The sequence below is a fragment of the Mirounga leonina genome, unplaced genomic scaffold, assembly GCF_011800145.1.
Source record: "Mirounga leonina isolate KUSES-001 unplaced genomic scaffold, KU_Mleo_1.0 Mir_92, whole genome shotgun sequence".
In the NCBI taxonomy this organism is placed as follows: domain Eukaryota; kingdom Metazoa; phylum Chordata; class Mammalia; order Carnivora; family Phocidae; genus Mirounga; species Mirounga leonina.
In genome coordinates, this window is record NW_023270852.1 from 4,972,717 (window position 1) to 4,997,256 (window position 24,540).

General features: G+C 38.2%; 1 protein-coding gene across 2 annotated transcripts in view; it reads right to left on the reverse strand.

Annotated features, from left to right (window-relative positions):
* PARVA (parvin alpha) overlaps positions 1-24,540 on the reverse strand; it is a 177,145-nt gene that overhangs the window by 37,992 nt on the left and 114,613 nt on the right. The gene's annotated exons all lie outside the window — the stretch shown is intronic.

Below are 24,540 nucleotides of genomic sequence, written 5' to 3' on the forward strand. Positions count from 1 at the left end.
CTTCCCACAGAGCAGGGAGCCCGATGCGGGGCTCGATCCCAGGACCCTGGGACCATGACCTGAGCCGAAGGCAGATGCTTAACGACTGAGCCACCTAGGCGCCCCTAAAAATTTTTTTTTGAGTATAGTTCACATGTTACACTAGTTTCAGGTGTACAACATAGTGACTCAATATCTCTGTACGTTATGCTATGCTCACCACAAGTGTAGCTACCATCTGTCACCATACGATGCTATTACAATATCACTGACTATATTTCCTATACTGTACATTTTATTCCCATGATTTATTCATTCCATAATTGGAAACCTGTATCTCCCATTCCCCTTTGTCCATTTTGCCTATCCTCTACACCTTCCTTCGGCAACCATGAGTTTGTTTTCTGTATTTATAGGAATGATTCTGCTTTTTGTTTATTCATTTGTTATGTTTTTTTTACATTCCACATAAGTGAAATCAAAGGTTTTTGGCTTTCTCATCCTGACTTATTGCATTTAACCTAATACCGTCTAGGCCCATCCATGCTATCACAGATGGCAAGATCTCATTCTTTTGCATGGCTAATATTCCAATGTATATATACACACACACACACACAACTTCTTTATCCATTCACCTATCAATGGGCACTTGGGTTCCATTTCTTGACTATTATAAATAATGTTGCAATAAACACTGGGCTGCATAGATCTTCAAATTAGTGTTTTTGTTTTCTTTGGGTAAATACATAATAGTGGAATTATTGGATGGTAGGGTATTCCTATTTTTAATTCTTTTTAATTTAATTTTATTATGTTAGTCACCATACATTACAAATTAGTTTTTGATGTAGTGTTCCATGATTCATTGTTTGCGTATAACACCCAGTGCTCCATTCGATATGTGCCCTCCTTAATACCCATCACTGGGCTAACCCATCCCCCTACCCCCTATTTTTAATTTTTTTGAAGAAACTCCATACTGTTTTTCACAGTGGCTGCACCAATTTATATTCCCACCAACAGTGCACAAGGGTTCCCTTTCCCTTTCCCAACACCAACAGTTGTTATTTCTTGTCTTTTTGATTTTAGCCATTCTAACTGGTGTAAGGTGCTATCTCATTGTGGTTTTGATTTACATTTCCCTGATGGTTACTGATGTTGAGCATTTTATCATATGTCTGTAGGCCATCTATATGTCATTTTTTGAAAAATGTTTTATTCAGGTCCTCTGCCCATTTTTAATTGGATTATTTGATTTTTTTGGTGTTGACTTGTATAAGTTCTTTATATAGTTTTTATATTAACCCCTTATCAGATATATCATTTTCAAATACTTTCTCCCATTCAGTATGTTGCCTTTTTGGGCTTTTGATCTTTTTTTTTTTCTCACGCTTTTTATTTTGATGTAGTCCCCCCCGTTTTCTTTTATTTCCCATATCTTAGGAGACATATCTAGAAAAATGCTCCTATGGCCAATGTCAAAGAAATTACTGCTTATGTTCTCTTCTAAGATTTTTATGGTTTTGGGTCTTACATTTAGACCTTTAATCCATTTTAAGTTTATTTTTGTGTATGGTATAAGAAAGTGGTCCAGCTTCATTCTTTTGCGTGTTGCTGTCCAGTTTCCCCAACACCATTTGTTGATGAGACTATCTTTTCCCTGTTGTATATTCTTGCCTCCTTTGTCATACACTAATTGACTATATAGGCATGGTTTTATTTCAGAGCTCTTTATTCTTTTTTTAAAAAATTTTTTATTGTTATGTTAATCACCATACATTACATCATTAGTTTTAGATGTAGTGTTCCATGACTCATTGTTTGTGCATAACACCCAGTGCTCCATGCAGTACGTGCCCTCCTCAATACCCATCACCAGGCTAACCCATCCTCCCACCCCCCCTCCCCTCTAGAACCCTCAGTTTGTTTTTCAGAGTCCATCGTCTCCCATGGTTCATCTCCCCCTCCGATTTCCCCCTTCATTCTTCCCCTCCTGCTATCTTCTTTTTTTTTTCTTTACATATATTGCATTATTTGTTTCAGAGGTACAGATCTGTGATTCAACAGTCTTGCACAATTCACAGTGCTCACCATAGCACATACCCTCCCCAGTGTCTAGCACCCAGCCACCCCATCCCTCCCACCTCACTCCCCACTCCAGCAACCCTCAGTTTGTTTCCTGAGATTAAGAATTCCTCATATCAGTGAGGTCACATGATACATGTCTTTCTCTGATTGACTTATTTCGCTCAGCATAACACCCTCCAATTCCATCCACGTCATTGCAAATGTCAAGATCTTATTCCTTTTGATGGCTGCATAATATTCCATTGTATATATATACCACATCTTTTTTTTTTAATTTAAAGATTTTACTTATTTGAGAGAGAGAATGAGAGAGAGAGAGCATGAGAAGGGGGAGGGTCAAAGGGAGAAGCAGACTCCCCGCTGAGCAGGGAGCCCGATGCGGGACTCGATCCCGGGACTCCAGGATCATGACCTGAGCCGAAGGCAGTCGCTTAACCAACTGAGCCACCCAGGCGCCCTATACCACATCTTCTTTATCCATTCATCTGTCAATGAACATCTTGGCTCTTTCCACAGTTTGGCTATTGTGGACATTGCTGCTATAAACATCGGGGTGCACGTACCCCTTTGGATCCCTACATTTGTATCTTTGGGGTCAATACCCAGTAGTACAATTGCTGGATCATATGGTAGCTCTATTTTCAACTTTTTGAGGAACCTCCATACTGTTTTCCAGAGTGGTTGCACCAGTCTGCATTCCCACCAACAGTGTAGGAGGGTTCCCCTTTCTCCACATCCCTGCCAATATCTGTCGTTTCCTGACTTGTTAATTTTAGCCATTCTGACTGGTGTGAGATGGTATCTCATTGAGGTTTTGATTTGGATTTCCGTGATGCTGAGTGATGTTGAGCACTTTTTCATGTGTCTGTTGGCCATTTGGATGTCTTCTTTGGAAAAATGTCTGTTCATGTCTTCTGCCCATTTCTTGATTGGATTCTTTGTTCTTTGGGTGTTGAGTTTGATAGTTCTTTATAGATTTTGGATACTAGCCCTTTATCTGATATGTCATTTGCAAATATCTTCTCCCATGCTGTCGGTTGTCTTTTGGTTTTGTTGACTGTTTCTTTTGCTGTGCAAATGCTTTTTATCTTGATGAAGTCCCAGTAGTTCATTTTTGCCCTTGCTTCCCTTGCCTTTGGCAATGTTTCTAAGAAGCTGCTGCTGCAGCTGAGGTTGAAGAGGTTGCTGCCTGTGTTCTCCTTTAGGATTTTGATGGACTCCTGTCTCACATTGAGGTCTTTCAACCATTTTGAGTCTATTTTTGTGTGTGGTGTAAGGAAATGGTCCAGTTTCATTCTTCTGCATGTGGCTGTCCAATTTTCCCAACACCATTTGTTGAAGAGACTGTCTTTTTTCCATTGGACATTCTTTCCTGCTTTGTCAAAGATAAGTTGACCATAGAGTTGAGGGTCCATTTCTGGGCTCTCTATTCTGTTCCATTGATCTATGTGTCTGTTTTTGTGCCATTACCATACTGTCTTGATGATGACAGCTTTGTAATAGAGCTGGAAGTCCGGAATTGTGATGCCGCCAGCTTTGCTTTTCTTTTTCAACATTCCTCTGGTTATTCGGGGTCTTTTCTGGTTCCATACAAATTTTAGGATTATTTGTTCCATTTCTTTGAAAAAAGTGGATGGTATTTTGATGGGGATTGCACTGAATGTGTAGATTGCTCTAGGTAGCATTGACATCTTCACAATATTTGTTCTTCCAATCCATGAGCATGGAACGTTTTTCCATTTCTTTGTGTTTTCCTCAATTTCTTTCATGAGTATTTTATAGTTTTCTGAGTACAGATCCTTTGCCTCTTTGGTTACATTTATGCTTAGGTATCTTATGGTTTTGGGTGCAAGTGTAAATGGGATTGACTCCTTAATTTCTCTTTCTTCTGTCTTGCTGTTGGTGTATAGGAATGCCACTGATTTCTGTGCATTGATTTTATATCCTGCCACTTTACTGAATTCCTGTATGAGTTCTAGCAGTTTTGGGGTGGAATCTTTTGGGTTTTCCACATAGAGTATCATATCATCTGCAAAGAGTGAGAGTTTGACTTCTTTGCTGATTTGGATGTCTTTTATTTCTTTTTGTTGTCTGATTGCTGTGGCTAGGACTTCTAATACTATGTTGAATAGCAGTGGTGATAGTGGACATCCCTGCCGCATTCCTGACCTTAGGGGGAAAGCTCTCAGTTTTTCCCCATTGAGAATGATATTCGCTGTGGGTTTTTCATAGATGGCTTTTATGATATTGAGGTATGTACCCTCTATGCCTATACTCTGAAGAGTTTTGATCAAGAAAGGATGCTGTACTTTGTCAAATGTTTTTCTGCATCTTTTGAGAGGATCATATGATTCTTGTTCTTTCTTTTGTTAATGTATTGTATCATGTTGATTGATTTGCAGATGTTGAACCAACCTTGCAGCCCAGGGATAAATCCCACTTGGTCGTGGTGAATAATCCTTTCAATGTACTGTTGGATCCTATTGGCTAGTATTTTGGTGAGAATTTTTGGATCCATGTTCATCAAGGATATTGGTGTGTAATTCTCCTTTTTGATGGGGTCTTTGTCTGGTTTTGGGTTCAAGGTAATGGTGGCCTCATAAAACGAGTTTGGAAGTTTTCCTTCCATTTCTATTTTTTGGAACAGTTTCAGAAGAATAGGTATTAATTCTTCTTGAAATGTTTGGTAGAATTCCCCTGGGAAGCCATCTGGCCCTGGGCTTTTGTTTGTTGGGAGATTTTTGATGACTGCTTCAATTTCCTTAGTGGTTATAGGTCTGTTCAGGTTTTCTATTTCTTCCTGGTTCAGTTTTGGTAGTTGATACATCTCTAGGAATGCATCCATTTCTTCCAGGTTATCTAATTTGCTGGCATAGAGTTGCTCATAATATGTTCTTATAATTGTTTGTATTTCTTTGGTGTTGGTTGTGATCTCTCCTCTTTCATTCATGATTTTGTTGATTTGGGTCATTTCTCTTTTCTTTTTGATAAGTCTGGCCAGGGGTTTATCAATCTTGTTAATTCTTTCAAAGAACCAGCTCCAAGTTTTGTTGATCTGTTCTACTGTTCTTTTGGTTTCTATTTCATTGATTTCTGCTCTGACCTTTATGATTTCTCTTCTCCTGCTGGATTTAGGCTTTATTTGCTGTTCTTTCTCCAGCTCCTTTAGGTATAGGGTTAGGTTGTGTACTTGAGACCTTTCTTGTTTCTTGAGAAAGGCTTGTATTGCTATATACTTTCCTCTTAGGACTGCCTTTGCTGCATCCCAAAGATTTTGAACAGTTGTGTTTTCATTTTCATTGGTTTCCATGAATTTTTTTAATTCTTCTTTAATTTCCTGGTTGACCCATTCATTCTTTAGTAGGATGCTCTTTAGCCTCCATGTATTTGAGTTCTTTCCGACTTCCTTCTTGTGATTGAGTTCTAGTGGTCTGAAAATAGGCAGGGAATGATCCCAATCTTTTGGTACCAGTTGAGACCTGATTTATGACCTAGGATGTGATCGATTCTGGAGAATGTTCCATGGGCACTAGAGAAGAATGTGTATTCCGTTGCTTTGGGATGGATTGTTCTGAATATGTCTGTGAAGTCCATTTGGTCCAGTGTGTTATTTAAAGTGTTTATTTCCTTGTTGATCTTTTGCTTAGATGATCTGTCCATTTCAGTGAGGGGGGTGTTAAAGTCCCCCACTATTATTGTATTGTTGTCCATGTGTTTCTTTGCTTTTGTTATTAATTGCCTTATATAATTGGCTGCTCCCATGTTAGGGGCATAGATATTTACAATTGTTAGATCTTCTTGTTGGATAGACCCTTTAAGTAGGATATAGTGTCCTTCCTCATCTCTTATTACAGTCTTTGGTTTAAAATCTAATTTGTCTGATATAAGGATTGCCACCCCAGCTTTCTTTTGGTGTCCATTAGCATGGTAAATGGTTCCCCCCCCCTCACTTTCAATCTGGGGGTGTCTTTGGGTCTAAAATGAGTCTCTTGCAGAAGCATATTGATGGCTCTTGTTTTTTAATCCAATCTGATAGCCTGTGTCTTTTGATTGGGGCATTTAGCCCATTTACATTCAGGGCAACTATTGAAAGATATGAATTTAGTGCCATTGTATTGCCTGTAAGGTGACTGTTACTGTATATTGTCTGTGTTCCTTTCTGGTCTTTGTTTCTTTTAGGCTCTCTCTTTGCTTAGAGGACCCCTTTCAATATTTCTTGTAGGGTTGGTTTTATGTTTGCAAATTCCTTTAGTTTTTGTTTGTCCTGGAAGCGTTTTATCTCTCCTTCTATTTTCAATGACAGCCTAGCTGGATATAGTATTCTTGGCTGCATATTTTTCTCTGAGCTCTTTATTCTAACCCCCATGTGACCTTTGCTCATCTTTTTTTTTTTTTTTTAAGATTTTATTTATTTATTTGACAGAGAGAGCGATAGCAAGAGCAGGAATACAAGCAGGAGGAGTGGAAGAGGGAGAAGCAGGCTTCCCGCGAAGCAGGGAGCCTGATGTGGGGCTCGATCCCAGGACGCCAGGATCATGACCTGAGCCGAAGGCAGACGCTTAACGACTGAGCCACCCAGGCGCCCCTGCTCATCATTTTTTGTTGCATTTCAGATCTTTCTTTGGGTTCATTTTTCTTGTTCCTGGAATACATCCTGGAATACATACTTTTTAGTGAGGGTCTGTTGGAAGTAAACCCTCTCAATTTATTTGCTTAAAATGTCTTCATTTTCTTATTTTTAAAAGTTTTTAAATTTAAATTCAATTTAATTAACATACAGTGTATTATTAGTTTCAGATGCAGAATTTAGTGATTCATCAGTTTCATATAACACCCAGTGCTCATTATATCAAGTGTCCTCCTTAATGCCCATCACCCAGTTACCTCATCCCTCCACCCACCCCCCCTCCAGCAACCCTCAGTTAGTTTCCTATAGTTCAGTCTCATTTTTTAAAAACAGCTTTTTTTTTTTTTTTCTGGGTAACTTACAACTTGACAATTTTTTCCTGAATTTTGAAGATTTCATTTCAGTATCTTTTGGCTATTGTTGTTTCTGATGAAAGACAGCTTTCACTGTGCTGTTACTTTACAGGTAATCTATCTTTTCTCTCTGCTTTTAATCATTTCTTTGTCTTCAGTATTCTTAGGTTTCATTATAAAGTGTGTAGGTATAGATTTATTTATCCTCTTTGGGAGTCTGTGAGCTTCCTTAATCTGAGAATTCATATTATTCATCAATTCTAGAAAATTCCCATTCATTATATCTTTAAGTATTGCTTATTCTTCATTTTCCTTATCTTCTCCTGCTAGGATTCCAATTAGCTATATGTTGGATTTTCTTAGAAAATCTCTCTCTTTTAATTCTCTTTCTTATTTTAGGCACTGTTGTCTCTCTAAATTGCCTTCTGGGTAATTTCTTCAGTGCCAACTCCCAGTTCACAAATTCTTCCTTTAGTTGTGTCTAATCCATTGAGTTTTCTAATGACTACTTTTTCTTTTTTTCATTTCTAGAAGTTCTGTTTGGTTCTCTTTTACATTGACTTGTCCAACTTTGATAGCTACTTTAAAAAATATATATTTTAGAGAGAGAGCGAGTAAGCATGGGGGAGGGGCAGAGGGAGAGGGAGAGAGAATCTTAAGCAGACTCCATGCTGAGCACAGGGCCCAACTTGGAGTTTGGCCTCACAACCCTGAGATCATGACCTAAACTGACATTTAGTCAGCTGAGCCCCCCAGGTGCCCCTTGATAGCTACTTTTTAAAAATTATCCTTTCAATAGCCTTTTAAAATTTTTATTTTGACCTATTTAAACATATTTTATATTCCAGGACTGATCAGTTGCTAATATATAGCATTTGTGGGATGAATTTACAGTTTATTATTCTGTTGATCTTTGCTCAAAGTGGCTTGCTTCTCATGTGTTTCCCACTTTCTGGTTTTTAGCTTTTTTGGAATTTCGTCCTTGGGAGCTCTTTGTGAACTGGGTTTAAAGTTCATTCCTCTAAAAGGACATATGTTTGCTTCTACCTTAGGAAGCACTAATAATCTGGAATAACTTTTAACTACATCTTAATCTTGGGTTGTTTTGTCTTTTTTGACAATATAGCAAAATTTTTAATTATTTTTATTTTTAATTGAAGTATAGTTGATATAAGGTTGAACAACATAGTGAACAACATTGTGATTCCATAATTATGTAGATTATGAAAAGCTCAGCATGATGTGTGTCTACTATCTGTCACTATATAGAGTTATTCCAATATTATTGACTATGTTCCCCATGCTGTACCATTCAACCTCATGATTATGTATTTTAAAACTAGAAGTTTGTACCTCTTAATCCCCTTCAACTATTTTTCCCATTCCCCCAAGCCCCCTCCCCTTTGGCAACCATCAGTTCTCTGTGTTTGTGATTCTGTCTTTGTTTATTTTTAAGATTCCACATATAAATGAAATTATATGGTATTTGTCTTTCTCTGACTTATTTCACTTAGCATAATACTCTCTAGGCCCACCTATGTTGTCCCACATGGCAAGATCACATTCTTTTTTATAGCTGAATAATACTCTATTGTGTGTGTGTGTGTGTGCGTGTGCATATACCACATTTTCTTTATCTTCTTATCCATTGATAGACACTTAAGTTCTTTCCATAATTTGGCTATTGTAAGTAAAGTTGCAGTAAACATGGGGGTGCCTACAGTGTTTACATTTTCTTTGTGTAAATATCCAGTAGTGGAATTATTGGATAATAGGGTATTTCTATTTTTAATTTTTTGAGGATCCTCCATATTGTTTTTCACAGTGGATGTACCAGTTTGCATTCCCACCAACAGTGCATAAGGGTTCTTATTTCTCCATGTCCTCACCAACACTTGTTTCTTGAGTTTTTGATTTTAGCCATTCCAACAGATGTGAGGCAGTATCTCATTGTCATTTTGATTTGCATTTCCCTGATGATAAGTGATTATGAGCATGTTTTCATGTGTCTGTTGGCCATCTGTATGTCTTCTTTGAAGAAATGTCTGTTCATGTCTTCTGCCCATTTTTTAATTAGATCATTTGTTTTTGGGTGTTGAGTTGCTGAGTTCTTTATATATTTTATATATCTTTACATATTTTGGATACTAACCCTTTATCAGATGTGTCATTTGCAAATATGTTCTATTCCATAGGCTGCCTTTTAGTTTTATTGATCGTTTCCTTTTCTGTGCAGATGATTTTTTTTTTTAAAGATTTTATTTGAGAGAGAGAATGAGAGAGAGAGAGAGAGAGAGCACATGAGAGGGGGGAGGGTCAGAGGGAGAAGCAGACTCCCTGCTGAGCAGGGAGCCCGATGTGGGACTCGATCCCGGGACTCCAGGATCATGACCTGAGCCGAAGGCAGTCGCTCAACCAACTGAGCCACCCAGGCGCCCCATGTGCAGAAGATTTTTATTTTGATGTAGAGCCAATAGTGTATTTTTGCTTTTGTTTCCCTTGCCTCAGGAGGCCTACCTAGAAAACAGTTGTTATGGCTGATGTCAGAAAAATTACTGCCTGTGCTGTCTACTAGGATTTTTATGTTTTCAGGTCTCCTATTTAGGTCTTTAATCCATTTTGAGTTTATTTTTGTGTATGGTCTAAGAAAGTGGTCCAGTTTCATTCTTTTGCATGTTGCTGTCCAGTTTCTCCAACACCATTTGTTGAACAGACTTTTTTACATTGGATATTTTTACCTACTTTGTTGAAGATTAACTGACCATATATTTGTGGGTTTATTTCTGGGTATTCTATTCTGTTCCATTGATCCATGTGCCTATTTTTGTGCCAGTAGCATATTGTTTTGATTATTACAGCTTTGTAATATAACTTGAAGTCTGGAATTGTAATGACTCCAGTTTTATTTTTCTTTCTCAAGATTGCTTCAGCTATTCGGGGTCATTTGTGGTTCCATACAAATTTTAGGATTGTCTTATTTCTGTGAAAAATGCTGTGGATATTTTGATAGGGATTGCATTAAGTCTATAGGTTGCTTTGTGTAGTATAGCTATTTTAACAATATTTGTTCTTCTAACCCATGAGCATGGAATATCTTTCCATTTCTTCTTGTTGTCTTCAATTTCTTTCACCAATGTTTTATAGTTTTCAAAGAACAGGTCTTTCATCTCTTTGGTTAAATTTATTCCTAGGTATTTCATTCTTTCTGGTGCAATTGTAAATGGGATTATTTTCCTAATTTCTCTTTCTGCTGCTTCATTATTGGTGTATAGAAATGCAAGAGATTTCTGTATATTGATTTTGTATCCGATGACTTTACTGAATTCATTTATCAGCTATTAGTTTTTTGGTGGAGTCTTTAGGGTTCTCTCTCTACTATATCATGTCATCTGCAAATAATGAAAGTTTTACTTCTTTGTTACCAATTTGGATGCATTTTATTTCCTTTTGTTATCTGATTGCTATGGCTAGGATTCCAGTACTATGTTGAATAAAAGTGGTGAAAGTAGGTGATTCCCTTGTCTTGTTCCTGACCTTAGGGGAAAAGGTCTGTTTTTCTCCGTTGACTATGATATTTGTGGTGAAAGGTGAAAGGTGATTCCCTTGTCTTGTTCCTGACCTTAGGGGAAAAGGTCTGTTTTTCTCCGTTGACTATGATATTTGTTGTGGGTTTTTCATATAAGGCTTTTATTATGTTGAGGTACATTCTCTCCAGATCTACTTTGTTGAGAGTTTTTATCATGAATGTATGTTGTATTTTAGTCAAATGCTTTTCTGCATCTATTGAAATGATCATATGGTTTTTATCCTTTCTCTTATTGATGCAGTGTATCACACTGATTGATTTGCAAATATTGAACTACCCTTGTATCTCAGGAATAAATCCCACTTGATTGTGGTGAATGATTTTTTTCATGTGTTGTTTGGATTCAGTTTGCTAGTATTTTGTTGTGCATCTATGTTCATCAGAGATATTGGCCTGCAGTTCTCTTTCTGTGGTGTCTTTATCTGGTTTCGGTATCAGGGTAATGCTAGCCTCATAGAATGAATTTGGAAATTTTCCATCCTCTTTTATTTTTTGGAATAGTTTGAGAAGAATAGGCATTAACTCTTCTTTAAGTGTTTGGTAGAATTTGCCTGTGAAGTTCTCCAGTCCTGGGCTTTGGTTTGTTGGAAGTTTTTTGATTACTGATTCAATTTTATTGCTAGTAATCAGTCTGTTCAAATTTTCTATTTCTTCCTGCTTCAGTTTTGATAGGTTAAATGTTTCTGGGAATTTATCCATTTCTTCTAGGTTGTCCAATTTGTTGGCATAAGTTGTCATAATATTCTCTTATAGTCAATTTATATTATTTATAAATAATATATATTATTTATATTATTTAGCATTTATTTCTGTGGTGTCTGTTGTTCTTTCTCCTCTCTCGTTTATGATTTTGTTTATTTGAGTCCTTTCTCTCTCTCCCTGTCTCTCTCTTTTTTGATGAGGCTGGTTAGAGGTTTATCAATTTTGTTCATCTTTTCAAAAACACCAGTTCCTGATTTCATTCATCTGTTCTATTTTTTTGTTTGTTTGTTTCTTGTTTGTTTTTAGTTTCTGTATCATTTATCTCTGCTTTAATCTTTTTTTTTTCCTGCTGGTTTTGGGTTTTGTTGGTTTTTCTTTTTCTATGTCCTTTAGGTGTAAGTTTAGGTTATTTGAGATCTTTCATCTTTTTGAGGTAGGCCTATATTGCTATAAATCGCCCTCATAGAACCGCTTTTGTTGCATCTGAAAGATTTTGTACCATTGTGGGTTTTTTTTTTTTTTTTTTTTTCTATGTGGTTTTTTATTTCTTCTTGATTTCTTGGTTGGCCTATTCATCGTTTAGTAGCATGTTATTTAACCTCCATGTATTTGTGTTCTTTCAATCTTCTTGAATTTGTTGAGACTTGTTTTGTGGCCTAATATATGATCTATTCTGGAGAATGTTCCATGTACACTTGAAAAGAATGTGCATTATGCTGTTTTAGGATGGAATGTTCTGAATATATTGGTTAAATCCATCTGGTCCAGTGTGTCATTCAAAGCCACTGTTTCCTTATTGATTTTCTGTTTGGATGATCTGTCCATTGATGTAAGTGGGATGTTAAAGTCCCCAACTATATTGTATTACTATTGATTGCTTCCTTTATGTTCATTATTAACTGTTTTATGTATTTGGGTGTTCCCATGTTGGGTGCATAAATATTTACAATTTTTATATGTTCTTGTTGGGTTGTCTTCTTTATTATTATATAGGGTCTTTATCTGTTGTTATAATCTTTGTTTTATGGTCTATTTTTTCTGATATGGGTATTGATCTCTGGCTTTCTTTTGACATCAATTTGCATGATAACCCCTCACTTTCAATCTGCAGATGTCTTTGGGTCTGCAGTGAGTCTCTTGTAGGCAGCATATAGATGGGTTTCATTTTTTAATTCACTCTGTCACCCTACGTCTTTTGATTGGAACATTCAGTCTATTTATATTCAAAGTAATCATTGATAGATATGTGTATTTTTTTGCCATTTTATTATTTGTTTTGTGTTTTTTCTAGTTTTTCTAGATCCTTTCTTTTCTTACTCCCTTTCATGGTTTGTTCGCTTTCTTTGGTGACATATTTGGATTCCCTTTTCTTTATTCTTTGCATATCTATTACTTTTTTTTTTTTTTTAAGATTTTATGAGAGAGAGAGAGAGGGAAAGCACTGAGGGAGAATAAGCACTATTTTTTGGCATTTTGATTACTATGTGTCTTGGTGTGGACCTCTTTGGGTTGATTTTGTTAGGGGACCTCTGTGCCTCCTGGATCTGAATATCTGTTTCACTCCCCAGATTAGGGAAGTTTTCAGCTATTATTTCTTCAAATAAACTTTCTGCCCCCTTTTCTCTCTTCTTCTTCTGAGATATCTATAATGTGAATTTTATTATACTTGATGGAGTCATTGAATTCCCTAAATCTATTCTCATTTTGCATAATTTTTTTTCTCTCACTTGCTCAGCTTGATTAGTTTCCATTTTACTGTCTTCCAGGTCATAATTTGTTTCTCTGCTTCCTCTAGACTGCTGTTTATTCCATCAAGTGTATTTTAAATTTCATTTATTGTGTTCATCTTTTTTTTTTTTGGTCTCTTTATTAATGGTCTCACTGATATCCTCCACTCTTTTCTGGAGTCCAGTGAGAGTATCTTTATGATCACTAGTTTAAATTCTCTATCAGGCATATACTTGTAGATACAAGTAATTTTGCCTAGGTCTCCTATTATGGTTTTGTCCTATTCTTTCCCTTGGGACATATTCCTCTGTTTCTTTATTTTGTCTAACTCTCTGTTTCTGTGTGTTAGGAAAGACAGCTAAATCTCTTGCTCTTGAAGGTAATGGCCTTTATGAAGAAGTCCTACAGTGCCCTGCAGTGTAGTGTCCTCTGTTGCCCAGGACTTGATGCTTCAGGAAATGTCTTCTATGTGTGTTGTGTGTGCCTTGCTGTTGTGTCCTGTTTTGTTTTTGTTTTTGTTCCCTTCATTCTAGTCATCTGCAGAGGCTCTTTTTGCCTGTTGTGGGCAGTTTTTCATCCCCAGCCAGGTGGGGCACATTTAACAAGATGTGAGCTGGTCTGCTTTTGAAATGAGACCTGCCACCACTGGTACTGAGGCCCCGCAAAACGTGGGTCAGGAGAGGTGGTATTGGCAGAGTTTGCACCAGTCTTCTTGGGAGGGGACCTGCAGCACCAGTACTGAGGCAAGCGTGACTGGGAAGGGTGGATCTGCTGAAATGTGAGGCATTGGCGGGGGGTGGACAGGGGTTGGTGTAAGCAAGGTAGGTAGTGAGTGTAGGTGCTGTACTGGTTCCTGTAGGTGGCTGTGTGTTTATGCTGGGGGGCAGGGGAAGTAAGTGGTGGCTGCCAGTTCCTTGTTCCTGGAGGGGTTTCCCTATGATCCCTCACTCTCTGGGCCATGCTCTGAGATGAGTAAGTAACTTTCCCTCCTGTGTGCCCCAGGTGTTTTTCAATCTGTTGTATCTCCATGGGCTATTTGCCCTGCTGTCTCATTAAGGGCTGGGACTCAGCTTCCTAATGCTCTCCGGACTCTACTGGAACAGACCTTACTGATTTTTAAAATTTCAGGCTAGTTGTAAGAACTCATGAGATTTGGCTCCTTTTGCCTTCAACGCCAAATATGGGGATTTGTCTTCTCCATATGTGCTCCCCAGTGTGATAGTCTGTTTCTTCATGCCCCTAGCTCTCTCCCAATTGCAGACAGCCACAGTCCCTTTCACTCCCAAACTGTGTCTGTGCTTGTCCTACCTTCTTCGATGTGGTCTCTTCTTTACCTTTAGTGGAGTTTCTTCTTCCTGTCTTCAGGTCATCTTCTCAGTTATTTATGCTGATGGGAATGTTATCTAGTTGTATCCACAGGATGAGGAGAACTTAGGGTCCTCCTACTCCACCACCATCTTTATAGCTTCCTACTGTCTATGTTTTCATTGAGGAGTTTTATGTTTCAGGTCTCACATTTAAGGCTTTAATCCATTTTGAATTTAGTTTTGTGTAGGATGTTAGAAAGTGGTCCAGTTTCATTCTTTTTCAAGTAGCTGTCCAGTTTTCTCAGCACCGTTTATTGAAGACTGTCTTTTCCCCATTGTATATTTTTGCCTCCTTTGTCATAGATTGACTATATAAGTGTGAGTTTATTTCTGGGCTTCCTATTCTGTTGCATTGATCTATGTGTCTATTTTTTTTTTTTTTTTTTTTTGCCAATACCATTATGTTTTGATTACTACAGCTTTTTAGTATATCTTGAAATCTGGGATTGTGATATCTCCAGCTTTGGTCTTTCTAAAGACTGCATTGGCATTTTGGGGTCTTTTGTGTTTCCACATAAATTTTAGGATTTTTTTCTTTATTGTTTTGTGAAAAATATTGCATTGGATTTGTAGATTGCCCTGGGTAATATGGGCATTTTAACATTAATTTTTCCAGTCCATGAGTGTGAAATATCTTTTCATTTGTTTGTGTCATCTTCAATTTCTTCCAACAATGTTTTATCATTTTCAGAGTACAGGTCTTTTACCTCCTTGGTTTGGTTTATTCCTCAGTATTTTATTCTTCTGGGTGCAATTGAAAATGGAATTGTTGGGCACCTGGGTGGCTCAGATGGTTAAGCGTCTGCCTTCGGCTCAGGTCATGATCCCAGGGTCCTGGGATCGAGTCCCACATCGGGCTCCCGGCTCAGTGGGGAGCCTGCTTCTCCCTCTGACCCTCTCCCCTCTCATGCTGTTTCTCTCTCGCTCGCTCTCTAAAAAATAAATAAAATCTTTAAAAAAAAAAAAAAAAGAAAGAAAAGAAAATGGAATTGTTTTCTTAATTTCTCTTTCTGCTACTTTGTTATTAGTGTACACAAACACAACAGATTTCCTTATATTGGTTTTGTATACTGAGACTTTACTGAATTCATTTATTCCAGTAGTTTTTCTGGTGAATTCTTTAGGATTTTCTATGTATAATGTCATGTTGTTTGCAAATAGTGACATTTTTACTTCTTCCTTACAAATCTGGATGCCTTTTCAATTTCTTCTCTGATTGCTATGTCTAAAACTTCCACTTCTATAGTGGCATGATTTTAGAGGAAAAGTTTTCAGTTTTTCACCACTGAGTATGATGTTAGCTGAAGTTTTTCATATATGAAATTTATTATGTTGAGGTATGTTCCCTTTAAACCAATTTGTTGAATTGTTTTGTTTTTTATGAATGGATGTTAAATTTTGTCAGATGCTTTTTCTGCATCTATTGAGATGATTATTTTTATTCTTCAGTTTAATGTTGTGTATTACATTGATTGATTTGTGGATATTGAGACATCCCTGCATCTCTGGAATAAATCCCATGTGGTTGTCATGAATGATTCTTTTCTAATGTTCTGAGGAGGATTTTTGCATTTATGTTCGTTAGGGATATTGGCCTGAAGTTTTCTAATTTTTGTAGTGTCTTTGTTTGGTGTTGGTACCAGGGTAATGTTGTCCTCCTCAGAATGTACGGGATGCTTTCCTTCCTCTTCTTTTTGGAATAGTTTGAGGAGAATAGGTATTAATTCTTTAAATGTTTGGTAGAATACACCTCTGAATTATTCTGGTCCAGGACTCCTGGACTGTTTTGATTACTGATTCAATCTCATTACAAGTAATTGGTCTGTTTAGATTTTCTGTTTCTTCCTCATTCAGTTTTGGAAGATTATGTTTCTAGGAATTTATCCATTTCTTTTAGGCTGTCCAATTAGTTTGTGCATAATTTTTCATAGTATCTTATAATCCTTTGTATTTCTGTGGTGTTGATTGTTACTTCCATCATTTTTTATTTTATTAACTTGGGTCCTCTTTTTTCTTGATGAGTCTGGCTAAGGGTTTATCTATTTTCTTTTCAAAAAATCAGCTTTTGGTTTTACTGCTCTTTTCTATATATATATTTTTAGTCTATTTCATTTATTTCTCCTCTGATTTTTATTATTTCCTTCTAACGTTGGGCTTTGTTTTTCTTTTTCTATTCCTTTAGGTGTAAGGTTAGGTTGTTTGAGATTTGTTTTGTTTCTTGAGGGAGGCCTGTTTATTATCATAAATTTCTTAGGACTTCTTTCACTGTGTCCAAAAGATTTTGGACTGTTCTGTTTCCATTTTCATTTTTCTCCATGTATTTTTTGATTTCTTCTTTGATTTCCTCATTGACTATCGGTTGTTTAATAGCATACTGTTTAGCTTCCATGTGTTTGTATTTTTCCTTGTGATTGATTTCTAGTTTCACACTGTTGAGGTCAGAAGAGATGCATAGTATGGTTTCAAACTTTTTAAATTTATTGACACTTGTGGCCTAACATGTGATCTATCCTGGAGAATGTTTCATGTGCACTTGAAAAGAATGTGTATTCTGCTGTTTTTGTATCTATATGTATCTGTTAAGTGCACTTGGTCTAATGTTGTTCAAAAATACTGTTTCCTTATTTTTTTAAAAAAATTTTGTTTGTTTGTTTATTTATTTGGGAGGGGGCAGAGGGGGAGGGAGAGGAAGAGGGAAAGAATCCCAAGCAGATTCTGCTCTGAGCACAGAGCCCAACATGGGGCTTGATCTCATGACACTGAAATCATGACCTGAGCCAAAACTAAGAGTTGGTTCTTAACTGACTGAGCCACCCAGGCACTCCAATACTGTTTCTTTATTGATTTGCTGCTTGGGTGATCTACCCATTGATGTAAGTGGGTTGTTAAAGTCTCCTACTATTACTATATCACTGCCAAGTTTGCCCTTTATTTCTGTTAATATTTGCTTTGTGTATTAGGTGCTCCAAAGTTGGGTGCATGGATATTTACAGTTGTTATATCCTCTTGTTAGACTGATCCCTTTATCATTATATAATTCCCTTGTTTGCATCTTATTAAAGTCTGTTTTATTTTTTAAAAGATTTTATTTATTTATTTGAGACAGAGAGTGTGTGTGCACAAGCGGGGGATGGGGAAGGACAGAGGGATAAGGAGAAGTAGACTCCTTGCCAAGCAGGGAGCCTGATGTGGGGTTCAAACCCAGGACCCCGAGATCATGACCTGAGCCAAAGGCAGACACTTAACCGACTGAGTCACCAGGTGCCCCTTAAAGTCTGTTTTAAAGTTTACTTTGTCTGATGTTTATATTGTTACTCTGGCTCCTCCCACTACCCACCTTCTTTTTTCATTTGCATAAAATACCTTTTTCCATCCTTTCACTTTTAGTCCTTATGTGTCTTTAGGTCTGAGGTGAGTCTCTTGTAGGCAGTATATAGATTGGTCTTTTTTTTTTTAAATCCATTCTGCCACCCTATGTCTTTCAATTGAAGCATTTAGACCATTTACATTCAAAGTAATTATTGAAAGTAGGCACTGATTTTCAGTTTGTTAATTGTTTTCTAGTGGTTTGTGTTTTCTGTTCCTTTCTTCTTTTGTTCTCTTTCCTTGTGATTGATGGCTTTCTGTAGTGTCATGCTTGGCTTTCTATTTTTTCTGTATCTATGATAGGTTTCCAGTTATCATGAAGTTCATATATAACAATCTAAGTATATGACAGTCTGTTAAATTGATGGTCACTTAAGTTCAAACACATTAAAAAAGAATTGCTTTTTTACATTCCTCTCTCCATTTTATGTATATGTTGTCACATTTACATTTTCTTATTCATAATTTTCTTCTAATTATGGCCTTTTCTTTTCCACATAAAGAAGTCCCTTTATTTGTCAGGGGATCTCTTTATCTGTTCTTCAATTCTGAATGATAATCTTGGCAGGTAGAGTATTCTTGGTTGTAGGCTTTTTCTTTTCTCACTTTGAATATAGCATGCCATTCCTGGCCTGCACACGTTCTGCTGAAAAATCAGCTGATAGCCTCTAATGGGGTTTCCCTTGTGTGTAACTGTTTTCTTTTCTGTTGCTGCATTTACTCATTTTTAAAAAAGATATATATATTTTTTTTAATCTCTACAACCACTGTGGGACTTGAACTTAGAACCCTGAGATCAAGAGTCACACACTCCATCAACTGAGCCAGCCAGGCACCCCTCTCTCGTTGATCTAAAAATTCTAATTATTACGCATCGTGGTGAGGACCTTTTTGGGTTCATCTTGTTTGGGGTTCTCTGTGCTTCCTGAACCTAGAGGTCTTTCCTTATCCAGGTTAGGAATGTTTTCAGCTATTATTATCTCTTAAAATAAGTTTTCTGTCTCTTTTTCCCTCTCTTTTCCTTCTGGGACCCCTATAATGCAAATTGTATTGTGCATGATGTTGTCCAAGAGATCCCTTTACCTATCCTCATTAAAAATTTTTCTCTTTTTTCTCCCTCCTACCCTTCTTTCTTCCTGTTCAGCTTGGGAGTGTTCCATGACAGTGTCTGTCAGATCACTGCCATTCTTCTGCATCTACTAATCTGTTCATTCCCTCAGTGTTTGTCAGATCGCTGCCATTCTTCTGCATCTACTAATCTGTTCGTTCCCTCTAGTGTTTTTTTCATTTCAGTTATTGTATTCTTCAACTTTGATTGGTTCTTTTTTATATTTTCTATCTCCTTGTTTAAGTTTTCACTAAGTTCTTCCACTTTTCTCTGCATTCCAGTAAGCACCTTTTTTTAAAAAAATTTTATTATGTTACGTTAGTCACCATACAGTATATCATTAGTTTTTGATGTAGTGTTCCATGATTCATTGTTTGCGTATAACCACCCAGTGCTCCATGTAATACATGCCCTCCTTAAGGCCCATCACCAGGCTAACCCATCCCCCCACCCCCCTCCCCTCTAAAACCCTCAGTCTGTTTCTCAGAGTCCATAGTCTCTCATGGTTCGTCTCCCCCTCCGAAATGCCCCCCTTTATTTTTCCCTTCCTTCTCCTAATGTCCTCCATGCTATTCCTTATGTTCCACAAATTAGTGAAACCATATGATAATTGACTTTCTCTGCTTGACTTATTTCACTTAGCATGATCTCCTCCAGTCCCATCCATGTTGATGTGAAAGTTGGGTATTCATCCTTTCTGATGGCTGAGTAATATTCCATTGTATATATGAACCACATCTTCTTTATCCATTCATCTGTTGAAGGGCATCTCGGCTCCTTCCACAGTTTGGCTATTGTGGACATTGCTGCTATGAACATTGGGGTCCATGTGGCCCTTCTTTTCACTACATCTCTATCTTTGGGGTAAATACCCAGGAGTGCCATTGCTGGGTCATAGGGTAGCTCTATTTTTAACTTTTTGAGGAACCTCTGCATTGTTTTCCAAAGTGGCTGTACCAACTTGCATTCCCACCAACAGTGTAAGAGGGTTCCCCTTTTTCCAGAACCTCTCCAACATTTGTTGTTTCATGCCTTGTTAATTTTTGCCATTCTAACTGGTGTAAGCACCTTGATGATCATTACTTTAAATTCCTTATCAGGCACATTGTTTATATCCGTTACATTTAGTTCTTTTTCTGAGGTTTTGTTTTGTTCTTTCATTTGGAGCATATTCTTCTGTCTCCTCATTTTGCTGGATTTTCTGTTTGTTTCTGTGAACTAGGCAGAGCACTACCTCTCCTAAACTTGAAGGAATGGTCTTGTGCATATTCATTCCCAGTGTAGATTGTGTGTTCCTGGTGACTTTGGCTGGCTAGTTGGAGCTGTGCCTGCCATGGGTCATGAAGTGGGTCGGGGCTGGAGTGGTCTTGGGGCTCAGAGTGTGCCCTGACAGGGCAGCTAAAGTGGGCATAAGCTGGTGCAGTCCCTGGGGTCTCTATGCAGTGGGCATCCTGGAAGAACAGTCGAAACTGAAGTGGGTGCAAGCTGGAATGTCCCTAGGGCTCTCAACACAGAGGGTGGCTTCTCAGGGCAGCTAGAGCCAAGGTGGAGTGCTGAATGGGGGGTCCTGGGGTACTCCATGTATGGGATGCCCTGGCAGGGTGGCTGGAACCAAGGTAAACACAAGCTGGGAGTTCCCAGAGTGCTTTGCATATGGGGCACCCTGGAGGTTGGCTGGAGTTAAAGTAGGCATAAAGGTCCCAGAGTACTCTGTGCTGGGGGTGCTCTAGCAAGCCATCTGAAGCTGAAGTGGTACAGGCCTGGAGTGTTCTGGGTGCTGTATGCCTGTGTCACCTTGGATGATGACTAAAGCTGTAATGAGATGACCAGGGGTATCCTGTTGTGTGCTGTGCTGGGGCCACCTTGGTGGGACAGCTGGGGCTGGTATGGGCTAGGGGCCCATGGCTTGCTGAAGTGGTAAGCCAGCTAAGGTACCCAGACTCTGCTCCCATCCATGTTATCAAGGTGGAGGGGGAATGTAAACCATAGAACTCACCAGCTCCTCCAACCCAAAGAGATTTCCAGCAGCTTTTCAATTGTTTGGCAGAATTTTAGGGCTGGCTTTTAAATATTCCAGTTGCTCTTCTAAACTGAGTTTTGTTTTGTTTTTTTTCTTTTTTTCTCTGTCCCTGGTGTTGGGACTGGTGTGGGCTAGCGGCCTGGGGCTCACTGAGCTGGCAGGCTGGCTATAGTGCTTAGACCCTGTTCCTGTCTGCACTATCAAGGTGGAGGGGAGTGTAAACTATGGTGCTCATCAGCTCCTCTGACCGAGAGAGTTCCAGCAGCTCCCTTGCCATTTGGCAGGGCTCTAGGGCTGGTTCCTTTATATTCTAGTTGCCCTTTTAAGCCCAGCTTTTTTTTTTTTTTTTTCCTGTGTCCTGGGCAGATGAATCTGTTAGTACTGTCCCTCTCCAATGCAATTCACAGCATCAGGGATGAGGTGCCCTTCATTGCCATGTCTCTGTCTTGCTGTTTTCTATGTGTCTATCTTTTGTTGTGCAGCTGTTCAGTCAGCCCTCAGTTCTTCAGGAGGAATCGTCCTATAAATAGGTATAGATTTGATGAGTTGAGGATCTTCCCAAGTTGTCATCTTGGACCAGAACCTACCATCTCTGTTTTAAAGTCTATTTTGCTGATGTAAATATTGCTTTTTTGTTTTTACTTCCATTTGCATGGAATATCTTTTTCCGTGTGTATGTGTTCTTAGCTCTGAATTGAGTTTCTTTTAGGCAGCATATTAATGGGTCTTGTTTTTTATCTGTTCCTCCACCTTATGTCTTGGATTGGAGCAACTAGACCATTTACATTTGAAGTAGTTATTGATAGGTATGTACTTATTGCCATTTTGTTAATTGTCTTCTGGTTATTTTTTTAGGTTCTCTGTTCCTTTCTTCTTCTCTTGTCACTGATGACTTTATTTAGTGTTATACTTGGATTCCTTTCTCTTTATCTTTTATGTAAGAGAGATTTTTGGCTTTTGGTTACCATGAGGTTCATATATAATATCCTAAGTATATAGCAGTCTATATTAAGGTGATGGTCATTTAAGTTTCAGTACTTTCTAAAAGAATTTCATTTTTACTCCTTTCCCTCCATGTTTTATGTATATGATGTCCTATATTGTATCTTTTTGATTCCCTTAACTATTTAAGATGTAATTGGTTTTATAATTCTTTTAATCTTCATACCAGCTTTACTCCCTTTAGTGTATGTTTGCTTTTACCAGTGAAATTTTTTTCTTTTCATAATTTTTTAAAATTTCTAATTATGGCCTTTTCCACTTAAGGAAGTCCCTTTAACGTTTGTGGTAAGGCCAGTTTAGTGGCGATGAATTCCTTTAATGTCTGGGAAACTCTTTATTTCTCCTTCTATTCTGAATGATAACTTTGCTGGGTAGCGTATTCTTGGTTGTAGGTTTTCTCTTTTCATCAATTTGAATATAGCATGCCACTCCCTTTGGGCCTGAAAATTTTTGTTGGAAAATTAGCTGATAGCCTTATAGGTTTTCCCTTGTGTGTAACTGTTCACTTTTCTCTTGCTGCTTTTAAGATTCTCTCTTTATCTTTTTGTCATTTTAATTACTATGTGTTTTGGCATAGACCTCCTTGGATGCATCATGTTTGGTGTTCTCTGTGTTTCCTGGACCTGGATGCCTGTTTTCTTCCCCAGTTAGGGAAGTTTTCAGCTATTATATACTGAAATAAGTTTTGCCCCCATGTTTCTCTTTTCTATCAATCATGCAAATGTTATTATTCTTGATGAAGAGTTCTCTTAACATATCCTCATTTTCTACAGTTCTTTTTGTCCTTTTGTTATTCATCTTGAGTGCTTTTTACTACCCTGTCTTCCAGATTACTGGTCTGTTTTTCTGCATCCTCTACTGTTGATTCCTTCTAAGGTGTTTTTCCTTTCAGTTATTATTCAGCTCTGCTTAGTTATTTTTCATATTTTTTTGAAGTTCTTAATGAGTTCATTCACTCGTGAGTAGTTTAGGACCACTACTTTAAACTCTTTGTCGGGTAGATTGCTTATCTCCATCTTGTTTAGCTGTTTTTTTCTGGGGTTTTTGTCTTTTTCTTTTGTTTGGATCATATTCCTCTTATTCTGTCGGACTCTCTGTGTTTCTTACTATGTAGTAGGTAGGTCAGGTATGTCTCCTGGTCTTGAAAATAGTGGTCTTCTGTAGAATGCATCCTGTGGTGTCCAGCACAATCCCTCCAGTCACCAGAAACAAGTACTCCACAGGTGTCCTCCATGTGCACTGTGTATGCCCTCCTGTTGTGGTTAGGATGCAACTGCTGTGGGCACACTGGTGGGCAACACTTGCCCCTGGCATGGATGGCTGCAACTACTGTGGGTATGATGGTGGGTGGGACTAGCTCCCCCAACCCTGGGGAAGGAGTTGCTCTAGAAAGGCACTGGTACTGTCTGGGGCTGCCCCATGGGTGTGGTAGGAGCTGCTTTAGAGTTACAAGGTAGATGGAGAGTGTCAGAACTCATTTCTACAACTGTCCAGCTAGCTAGGCTGAAGGAGGGCAAGAAAAATGATGCCTGTCAGCACCTCCATTCCCTGAGAAAGCTCCTGCAGATACCTACCCCACTCTGGCACATGTCCTAAAATTAGTTAATAATTCTCCTGGATGTACACCCGAGGCAGTTTTCAAACTGCTATTTCCGTGCTGGGTCTAGGTCAAGTGATATAGTCTGTTGGCCATTTAAGAGCAGAGACTTGGCTTGCTAACCCCACCCACCAGAGTTAAGCCCCAGTGATTTTCAAAACCAGCATTATGGGGACTTTAGGCCCCCCAAGTGCCAGATTTGGGGCTTGATCTCCTTACTCCTCAGGAGGTCCTCTGGTGCCTATAATATCCCTTCCACATGTGGGTCACCACTGTTCCATGGTTCCCTACCATGTTTCTTCCCCTCCTATCCTTCTCGATGTGGCCTTCTCTTTAGTTGTAGAGATCTGCTCTGCTACTCTCAGGTCATTTTTAGAGTGAGCTGTATTACATATTAGTTGTTGTTTTAGTGCTTCTGTGGGAGGAGGTGAGCTCAGGATTCTTGTACTCTGCCATCTTCCTCTCTCCTTCCCATCTTGGGGCTTTAATCCTAGCTCTAAATCTGTGTGGGTACAGACATTTGATAAAGAATTATCAAGGGCAGACTTTTTGTTGTCATTCCACACATATCCAAGGATGAGACATTTATCCTTACTGACTCTCTGGGGGACAAGATTTCTTAGTTTACCCACTGAAATTGTTGCCCTTCAGAAACCCCTGGCTTTATTCAGGGGTCTGATCCAACTCCATCCAGGCTTTTTCTCTTGACCCTGTATGTGTGACCTATTAAACCTTAGGCTATAGGCCATTAGGAATTAATACTTATCTTACTGGATTTATACTTCCTTCATTTTGGCATCAGAACAATCTCCTTTCCTTCCACACCAGTTTAGGCATGCAATACAAAAAAACCTTTTTAAAGTCTTACCCAGATTTTTAAAGCATGCCAAGAGGATTTGTCTGAACACCTAGTTAGCCATAATGTTGAACACTAAAATCTATTTTCCTCTTATAATGGTAGTGAAAGCCATCATCTCTGACTTGTTCCTAAGACCATGTCTTTGATATGTCACT